Consider the following 8,330-nt stretch of genomic DNA (forward strand, 5'->3'; position numbering starts at 1 on the left):
CATATGAGATATGGATGGGTAAGCCTCCTAAGTATTCTTATCTTAGAATATGGGGTGCCCTGCTTATGAAGCAGGTAGTGAGAGATAAATTGGATTGTTGATCCATTTTATGTTACTTTGTGGGATATCCAAGGAATTTAGTTGGATATCACTTCTATCATCCCCAAGAAACAAAGGTGTTTGTTTTTAGGAATGCAACCTTTTTTTTTTGGAAAATGAATTTTTTATTGGATAGAAAAGGGGAGATGATAGAACTCGAAGAGGTTCGAGAGACACCCACAATTATAGAACCCACACCCGAAGAGCCAAGTGAGGAGATACAAGCTCCTAAAAGATCCGAGAAAGTCTCGAGACAATCTATGAGGTATGGTCAGCTTCTTGAAGAGGGCCATGATGAGCCTAACCATGGATGTGATCCAAGGACCTTCAAGGAAGCGTTATCTGATGCCGATTCATCCAAATGGCTTGAAGCGATGGAATCTAAGATGAATTCCATGCATTCGAACCAATTGTGGAATCTCGTGGATCCACCTGAGGGAATTGTTCCCACAGGGTGTAAATGGATTTACAAGAGGAAACTTGGGGCGGATGGGAAGGTATTGACCTTCAAGGCACGATTGGTGGCAAAAGGATATACTCAAAGACAAGGAGTTGACTTTGAGGAAACCTTTTCTCCAATTGCAATGTTCAAGTTCATAAGGATTTTGCTAGCCATAACTGCATGGTATGACTATGAGATATGGCAGATGGATGTCAAGACAGACTTTCTTAATGGGGATTTTAAGAAAGTTATTTACATGTCTAAACCTGGAGGGTTTACATCTATCGGAAGTGAGCATATGGTATGCAAACTTCAGAGATCTATTTATGGTCTAAAGCAGGCATCTAGGAGTTGGAACCTTAGATTCGATAGTACAATCAAAGAGTTGATTTACTAAGAATCTTGAGGAACCCTATGTGTATAAGAAGGTCAGTGGGAGTGTTGTGACATTCCTTGTGTTGTATGTTGATGACATTCTACTCATTGAGAATGATGTAGGAATGTTGCAATCAACTAAGATATGGTTAGCGAGTAAGTTCTCGATGCAGGACTTGGGTGAAGCATCTTTGGTATTGGGAATACAGATCTATAGAGATAGATCGAGAAGATTGCTTGGTCTCACCCAGTCCACATACATTGATACCATCGTGAAGCCGTTCTCGATGGATGAGTCCAAGGGAGGACATCTACCAATGTGTCATGGCGTGTCCCTATCCAAGTCTGTCTCCCAAGACTGATGCAGAGATAGTGGCGATGACACGCATTCCGTATGCTTCGGCAATTGGTAGCATCATGTATGGGATGATATCTACACGTCTTGACGTGGCTTTCGCACTAAGTGTAGTGAGTAGATATCAATCGAACCCTGGTCTTCCACACTGAAAGCTGTGAAAGACATCCTCAAGTAGTTGAGAAGGACCAATAAATTGTTCTTGGTCTATGGGGTGGAGAACTAAAATTGGAAGGCTATACCGACTCTAGCTTCCAAAGCAATATCGATGACTCGAAGTCAACCTCTGATTTTGTATTCATGCTCAATGGTGCTGCTGTCTCTTGGAAGAGTTCCAAGCAAGACAATATTACGGATTCCAGCACAGAGGCCGAATACATTGCTGCATCAGATGCAGCAAGAGAGGCTGTTTGGATAAAGAATTTCGTCTAAGCGTTGGACGTCATTCCTAATGGAGTTGCTCCTATCCCGGTGTTGTGTGACAACACGGGAGCTTTAGCTCAAGCAAATGAGCCAAGGTCTCATCAGAAATCCAAACTAGTATTGAGAAAGTACCACATCCTCGGAGAGATTGTGGAAAGAGAAGTGTCTATCGACAAAGTCGGCTCCACAGACAATGTTGTTGATCCACTAGCTAAGCCTTTACCTGGACCATTATTCGACAAGCATCGCGAATCAATGGGTTTAAAGCATATGGGTAGTTGGCTCTAGTGCAAGTGGGAGATTGTTAGAGTAGGTGCCCGTCGAGCCAAGTGTTGGCCGAGTGTTCACAATGAAACTCTATGTATAAGCAATCATTATTTTTGTAATATTTGATATTATTATTTTGGCAAATCTTTATCTGTATACCCATGCTAGTTGCATAGATAAAGCCCTTGAATATACAAATGGTAGAAAGAATATGAGATGCTCATATGATGGGTATCATGAAACTCATATTTGTAATACTGTGTATTCTAAACGGTTCCTAGTCGATTCAGCCGCCACTAAGAAGGATATAGGCCGCTCGAGTTAGAGACTAGTATCTGCGATGTGAGTACCATGTTTCATTGGTAGGGGACATTGTGATGTCCGAACATGCAGATAGGTGCTCCTTGTAGAGTGCACTGAACAACCCTCCATAAAAGGACTTTCCAAGTGGTTATCACTTATCGAGTGGAAATGTCCTAGTTTATGGTTGTACAGAATTAGTCCTTATGACCCGGGACAACATTGAGACTCTATGTGCTAGAATTACACTTTGACTTGTTTACCGACTCTCATGGGGTCATCAGGTGGCAAGGTTGGGTGTTCTGTCGAAACACATAGGAGTCGATGCATTGTAGTCGGGGATTCACCGCTTACCTTCGGGTATGGATATCCCATGTGTTATCATGTGTATGTAGGTCGAAATCTCTGGCCAGAGTATGGTGGTAATTATGAAAGGGTTTCATAGATTACACCATCGATGCAACTACGACATGACACATAGTATCGATTCATTGACAACTCTCGATAAACCAATGGTTGTCGAATCGATCGGGATATATGAGTTGAAGGGACCGTACTGTACGCTAACCATAATAGAATGGTTCTTGCAGGCACTATCATTTGATACCTAGGGAATCATGTAAGCGATGCTGCTAGGCGTTTAACATGATTGGTTGGGTACTATCAGACTTGAGTTCTGACGTTCTTATTATCAAGGTGTTGATAAATAAGAATGGAGCAATTGGGGTATGCTCATATAAGGACATGTTTAGTCCGAATCACATAGAGATGTGAACCCACGGCTAGTTGTATCAATGAACCATTGAGGGCCACACAAGTACTAGCTTTCTAGTTCCCGTTGAGAAGTAAAAATAGTTCAATGTGTTGAACGGCTTATAAAGGAGTTTATAAGCGTAACGAAAATTAGAAGTATGACTTCTATAAAGGAGAAAATAGTTCAATGTGTTGAACAACTTATAAATGAGTTTATAAGTGTAAAGAAAAATAGAAGTATGACTTCTATGAGAGAAATGTAAATTTTAATTTTTGGAAGTGTTCCTAAACTAAAATTTGGCCAAGTGAATAATGTATTTGAAAATTGTGATTTTCATAAACATTATTATGGACTAAATTAAATTAATTCAAGTGTTGAATTAATTAAACACTAGAGGACCTAGTAGAGTCCAAATAATTAAATTAATTCAAGTGTTGAATTAATTAAATAATATTGAGTCTTGTAGAGCTCAATTAAAATAATTATTTAACTAGTGGGACTTGGGTAAATTCAAGTAATGTTTAATTAGTCTCAAATATTTTTGAGATAATTAAATTTAGTCCAAGGTTTTTAATTTGATTAAAAACCATATAATATAATGTGCATGCATGGGAGGTGAAGAGTTGGAGACTACTTTTTGGGATATCAAAGCATGGCATGCAAAAAGGTGTTTTTGCTTTTTTTTTGCTTTTTGGACATCCAAGACAAGTCTCCTCTCCCCCATTCTATCATGCTCATGGCCGAAATTCTCAAGGCGTTCTCTCCAAGTTTTCTCTCATTTTTCTTCTTCAATAGTTGAGGAGAAAATATACACTTCTCTTTGAAAAATCTTCATATTTTTCTAGTGCAAAATATGAAGGGTTCTAGCTAGTTGGTGGTGGGCCTAATTTGAAGGAAAGATTCAAGATCTTGGAGAGCTTGTAGATCTTCATGCCATTCAAGAGCTTTGTTGCTTGACAACAAAGTTGGAGCCATCATCAACCTCAAGAGGTTGATAGGTAATATCTTCTAAAACACCCTATGAATGAGACTTATGGTGTTGAAATGTATTTTGCTACACAAATTATGAGGGGCCGAAATTTTCTTTCTAAGAAAATGTGATTTTCGAAAAATTTGTAGCTTCCGTTGCGTGTTTCGGTCTCCCTAAATCCTTCCCTTTCAGATCAACCAACTGAACTGAACTAGCTACTGACCAGCTGAACTGAACTTAACCAGCGGTTGACCAACTGAACTGAACTGAACTGAACTGAACCAGCTGCTAACCTGTTGAACTGAACGACCAGTTGACCAGATTTGACCAGTCGGGAAAATGCCCAGCAAGATGAATTTGACCATTGCAGTTTCAGAAACTTTCCAAACGTTCATATTCTTGTTTTAACGTATATATCTTTGTTGGGATTTATAAATACAACATCTTGAAGATCAAACAAGAGCTTTTGAATAGGATTCAAAGCATGGGCAGTTAGCATGAAAAAATCAGCTAGTTGAGAGCACAAGCCCATGTGTGAGGATACATTTGAGATGTTCACTGTAAAGGATAAATTCCTCACACACACAATCATTCACACATAGACAAGAGAGTTGAAGTTCAAAGATTAGTTGAGTGAGTCTTGCACAAAGACATAAAACATGTGTATGTAGTCTTTGCAGTGGGAGACTGTTAGAGTAGGTGCCCGTCGAGACAAGTGTTGGCCGAGTGTTCACAATGAAACTCTATGTATAAACAGTCTTTATTTTAATAATATTTGAAATTATTATTTTGGCACATCTTTATCTATATACCCATGCTAGTTGCATAGATAAAGCCCTTGAATATACAAATAGTAGAAAGAATATGAGATGCTCATATGATGAGTATCATGAAACTCATATTTGGAATACTGTATACTCTAAAAAGTTCCTAGTCGATTCAGCCGCCGCTAAGAAGGATATAAGCCGCTCGAGTTCGAGACTAGTATCTGCGATGTGAGTACCATGTTTCATTGGTAGGGGACATTGTTGAAAGTGGACCGGTTACGGTGGCCGGAAGCGCAACGGAAGTCAAATTTTTTTTATTTTATACACAAATTTTCGGCCACCCCTTGTTTTTGTATAACATTTACAAAGAAACACCATACATAGGATGTTTAAGAGATTTACCTATCAACCCCTTGAGGTTGATGAATGGCTCCAACTTTGTTGTAAACAACAAAGCTCTTCAAGGTAGGCAAGTCTACAAGCTCCTCCTCCCTTTCCTTCAAAATAAAGCCCACCACTAACTAGGTAAACCCATTCTAGTTTTGCACTAGAAAAACAAGAAGATTTTTCAAGGAGAAGACTTTTGTTCTCCAACAAAAATGAAGAACAAAGTTGAAAGAAAAACTTGAGAGAATTGGGAGATGAGGTTTCGGCCAAGTGAGTGTGGGAGGGAAGGAGAATGAGTTAATTGCGTGCCTTGGTTGTGAGAAAAGCAAAAAGCAAAAGGTGCATGCCTTCCATTATTTTAATAAAAAGTAATCCTCAACCCTTCACCTCCCATGCATGCATATATAATAGTTTTTTTTATCAAATAAAAAACCATGGACTAAATTCAATTATCTCAAACGTATTTGAGATAAATTAAACATTACTTGAATTTACCCAAGTCCCACTAGTTTTAAAAATTATTTTAATTGAGCTCTACAAGACTCAATATTATTTAATTAATCCAACACTTGAATTAATTCAATTATTTGGACTCTACTAGGCCCACTAGTGTTTAATTAATTCAACACTTGAATTAATTTAATTTAGTCCATAATAATGTTTATGAAAATCACAATTTTCAAATACATTTTTCACTTGGCCAAATTTTAATCTAGGAACACTTCCATAAATTAAAATTTATATTTCTTTCATAGAAGTCATACTTTTATTTTTCTTTACGCTTATAAACACATTTATAAGCCGTTCAACACATTGAACTATTTTACTTCTCATCGGGATTTACAAAGCTAGTACTTGTGTGGCCCTCAATGGTTCATTGATACAACTAGCCGTGGGTTCACATCTCCATGTGATTCGGACTAAACATGTCCTTATTCGAGCATACCCCAGTTGCTCCATTCTTACTTATCAACTCCTTGACAGTAAGAACGTCAGAACTCAAGTCTGATAGTACCCAACCAATCACGTTAAACGCCTAGCAGCATCGCTTACGTGATTCCCTAGGTATCACATGATAGTGCCTGCAAGAACCATTCAATTATGGTTAGCGTACAGTACGGTCCCTTCAACTCATATATCCCGATCGATTCGACAACTATTGGTTTATCGAGAGTTGTCAATGAATCGATACTATGTGTCATGTTGTGGTTGCATCGATGGTGTAATCTATGAAACCCCTTTCATAATTACCACCATACTCTGATCAGAGATTTCAACCCACACATTCATGAAAAACACGTAGGATATCCATACCCGTAGGTAAGCGGTGAATCCCCGGCTACAATGCATCGACTCCTATATGTTTCGCCGTAACACCCAACCTTGCCACCTGATGACCCCACAAGAGTCGGTAAACAAGTCAAAGTGAAACGCTAGCACTTAGAGTCTCAATGTTGTCCCGGGTCATAAGGACTAATGGTGTACAACCATAAACTAGGACGTTTCCACTCGATAAGTGAGAACCACTTGGAAAGTCCTTTATAGAGGGTCGTTCAGTGCACTCTACCAGGAGCACCTATCTGCATGCTCGGACATCACAATGTCCCCTACCAATGAAACATGGTACTCACATCGCAGATACTAGTCTCTAACTCGAGCGGCCTATATCCTTCTTAGTGGCGGCTGAATCGACTAGGAACCGTTTAGAATATACAATATTACAAATATGAGTTTCATGATTCTCATCATATGAGCATCTCATATTATTTCTACTATATGTATATTCAAGTACTTTATCTACGCAACTAGCATGGGTATAAAGATAAAGATGCGCCAAATTAATAAATTCAAATATTATTAAAATAAAGATCGCTTATACAAAGAGTTTCATCGTGAACAGTCGGCCAACACTTGGCTCGACGTGCACCTACTCTAACAATCTCCCACTTGCACTAGAGCCAACTACCCATATACTTCAGACCCATTGATTCGCGATGCTTCTCGAATGATGGTCCTGGTAAAGGCTTAGTTAGTGGATCAACAACATTATCTGCGGAGCCGACTTTGTCAATCGTGACATCTCCTCTTTCCACGATCTATCTGAGGATGTGGTACTTTCTCAATACGTGTTTGGACTTCTGATGAGACCTTGGCTCCTTCGCCTGAGCTATGGCTCTTGTGTTGTCGCACATCACCGGGATAGGAGCAACTCCATTTGGAATGACGCCCAACTCTTGGACGAAATTCCTAATCCAAACAGCCTCCTTTGCTGCAGCCGATGCAGCAATGTATTCTGCCTCAGTGGTGGAATCCGCAGTACTGTCTTGCTTGGAACTCTTCCAAGAGACAGCACCACCATTGAGCATGAATATGAATCCGGAGGTTGACTTCGAGTCATCAACATCGCTTTGGAAGCTAGAGTCGGTATAGCCTTCCAATTTCAGTTCTCCACCCCCATAGACCAAGAACAATTTATTGGTCTTTCTCAAATACTTGAGGATATCTTTCACAGCTTTCCAGTGTGGAAGACCAGGGTTGGATAGATATCTACTCACTACACTTAGTGCAAATGCCACGTCAGGACGTGTAGATATCATCCCATACATGATGCTACCAATAGCCGAAGCATACGGAATTCGTGTCATCGCCGCTATCTCTGCATCAGTCTTGGGAGACATAGACTTGGATAGGGACACGCCATGACACATTGGTAGATGTCCTCTCTTGGACTCATCAATCGAGAACCGCTTCACGATGGTATCAATGTATGTGGACTGGGTGAGACCAAGCAATCTTTTTGATCTATCTCTATAGATCTGTATTCCCAATACAAAAGATGCTTCACCCAAGTCCTGCATCGAGAACTTACTTGCTAGCCATATCTTAGTTGATTGCAACATTCCTACATCATTCCCAATGAGTAGAATGTATTCAACATAAAGAACAAGGAATGTCACAGCACTCCCACTGACCTTCTTATACACACAGGGTTCCTCAGGATTCTTAGTAAAACCATACTCTTTGATTGTACTATCGAATCTGAGGTTCCAACTCCTAGATGCCTGCTTAAGACCATAAATAGATCTTTGAAGTTTGCATACCATATGCTCACTTCCGATAGATGTAAACCCTTCAGGTTGAGACATGTAAATCTCTTCCTTAATATCCCCATTAAGGAAGGCAGTCTTGAC

The sequence above is a fragment of the Primulina eburnea genome, chromosome 16, assembly GCF_022965805.1.
Source record: "Primulina eburnea isolate SZY01 chromosome 16, ASM2296580v1, whole genome shotgun sequence".
Classification (NCBI taxonomy): Eukaryota; Viridiplantae; Streptophyta; class Magnoliopsida; order Lamiales; family Gesneriaceae; genus Primulina; species Primulina eburnea.